The sequence below is a fragment of the Mesitornis unicolor genome, unplaced genomic scaffold, assembly GCF_000695765.1.
Source record: "Mesitornis unicolor isolate BGI_N332 unplaced genomic scaffold, ASM69576v1 scaffold45521, whole genome shotgun sequence".
In the NCBI taxonomy this organism is placed as follows: Eukaryota; Metazoa; Chordata; class Aves; order Mesitornithiformes; family Mesitornithidae; genus Mesitornis; species Mesitornis unicolor.
In genome coordinates, this window is record NW_010165320.1 from 47,501 (window position 1) to 49,921 (window position 2,421).

The 2,421-nt window shown below is 36.3% G+C and overlaps 1 protein-coding gene across 1 annotated transcript in view; it reads left to right on the plus strand.

Annotated features, from left to right (window-relative positions):
* Window positions 1–2,421, plus strand: part of LOC104548538 (forkhead box protein P2-like) — a gene marked incomplete at both ends in the record, with an annotated part of 34,447 nt that overhangs the window by 17,505 nt on the left and 14,521 nt on the right.

The following is a 2,421-nucleotide window of genomic DNA, read 5'->3' on the forward strand; positions in this document are numbered from 1 at the left end:
ATAACTCTGCAAGTGCCCCTCATCCTGACCTATAACACTTTCCTATTTCAGTCCTGGACTGCTTTGGAGAGAGACTGACAAGAGTGCCAAGACATATAGAGGTTAATTGAGATGGGTAAATGTCCACTAGAATTTTTGTTGAAACCATCTCTCTTACTTTCCTGTAATGGTGTAAAAATTATCTTTCGCTTTGCAGACTCCAAATCTGTTTGCAAAAAACACTCCAATGTTTATTCCAGGGTGTTCCTAGAATGTATCATCCCCTATTTACCTCTTTTAGGACATGCTGTACTGTTTATCTTCTTCAGTTATCAATAATACATTAAATCCCCTATGCTTTATAATGCTATGTGTAGTTCATAATTTACTTCCTGGCTTCCTAATATGATGCAAATACAAACAGGAGAATATCCTGTTTCTTTCAACAACTGAATAAACAGCAAAATAATGATATAAGCTGCATGTGTATTGCACAGTCTACTTCACGTTTTCAAACTAGTTATGCAGCTCTTTAGGAACACTTTCCAGTCCTCCCAGATATTTTCTCCCTATAAAAAAAAACAACTGATTTTCTCAATTATGAATAAAGTTAACATTATATTAGTGAAGGACACAGACAAGATAAAACATTAGAAATATGCCGATGAAGTACGAAAATTGACCAGTACAACTTGTAGATAACTTAAAAAGCATGACAAGAAACAAAAAAAAACCCCTTGGAATGATTCCCAGCCTTCTGGAAGAAAGAATGTATGTCTGTCTTGGCAGATTGCAGCATATTGGACCCTAAAACTGCAGCAACTTTATACAGAGAAAAGTTATTTTAGAGTTTTTTAAAAATGCATTAGACCTAGTTTTTCTTTCACTACATTGCCTGTACATGCATGATAAATAAAGCAAGCCTACTTCACAGGCAAAAAAGATCAGAAAAACATAATTCTTAAAACATTTTTTTTTTTAACGTTTCCATGAAATAGCATTTCTCCAAAATGCACAGCACAAGTAACCACATGATGTGAAATTATGGCATAAGGGGTGTGTAAATCTCATGAGTTTCTGCAGATTACTCTGTTAACTCTCACGAAACATGCAACAGTCTCCCGAGTTACCGTGTAATCATATTGAAATTACATTATACTGGACTTTCTTCTCCCACACTGCACACTGCTGTTACATTTCAAATTCCTCAGGGCAAGGACGGTGTCTGTATCTATTTTGTAAGGTGTTATGCAAACAGATGGTGTTGTAATAACTGATAAATAATCATGAGTAGGCAGTAACCTCAAACACAGGCCAGATCTGTTATACCAGTACTGGTGTTTCCGTTCATGTGTTCCCGTGTGCATACACAGGTGAGCGTACCTGCATGTGGGAACATGGTGGTGTGTACTGGGGACAGCACTGATGATGCAGAGGTAAAATCCATCTCCAGTTCTTTTTCTGACAACTTTGTAGCCAATTAACTGAAAACGTCAGACTTTTATATTAATAGTTGACTCACTATCATGCCTATGTAATTGAGGGAGGAAAATTATTCTGAATCAAAATTTCAGAAAACAAGTGAATGTACATTCTGAGCAATTATCTAGTTTTTTAACTGATTTTTTGCATTTTTGATGCATTTTCACATCAATATGCAATCATGAAGTCAGGTTCTTTGAAAATAAGGAAGCTGTAGCTTTTACGACTCAGGTAAAGGAAATGTGGTGCCCTTGATGGTGCTTGAACTTAGCATAAACTACCAAGCAAGTTCCATGTATGCTGTTAAACAAGTTTATATTAAAAGTATGAACAAAAGTTTTCCTAATTACTTCAGTCTCTTCCCCATCATGTCTCTTGCAAGGATAACAGAATCTGTCATATTTTGCTCACCTACTAAATCAAATCCTGTGATTTAGTCTTAAAACTGTGAAGTCATGATTTAAATAAAAAGAGACAAGTTTTAATAAAAGTGAGATGCAGTCCCCTCTATTTTTGCGCTGTTTCTGATTAACACATTTTCCTCATAGATTACCAGTCAAATAACTACATAGTTCTCTGATTAATTCTGCTAATAAAGAAAAAGGAGAAGATACATTTTCTCTGTGGTACAGATAACTGACCATCTATGACCATAGTCCCTACAAAGCTTACCCCTCATGCCTACAGTGGAAATAGCCCGTAAATCCACATTCAAAGGCAAAACTCCTTTGCTCCCATTTCTCCTTTACCCTGATCCTTATGTTTTCTTTGCTGTGGAGCAGCAAACTCACTATTAAAGCTCCAAAAGGTACTAATTTGATTCTGGAAGACCAAGAGATTAAATGGAAATCACCGTCCTTCAAAAAACAGTGTTAAATGAACTTTGGAAAGTTGTACTCAATTGAAACATACAGGGGACAGCCACTCCGGTCTCGTCCTCTCACTGAGGTTCTCTTTCCC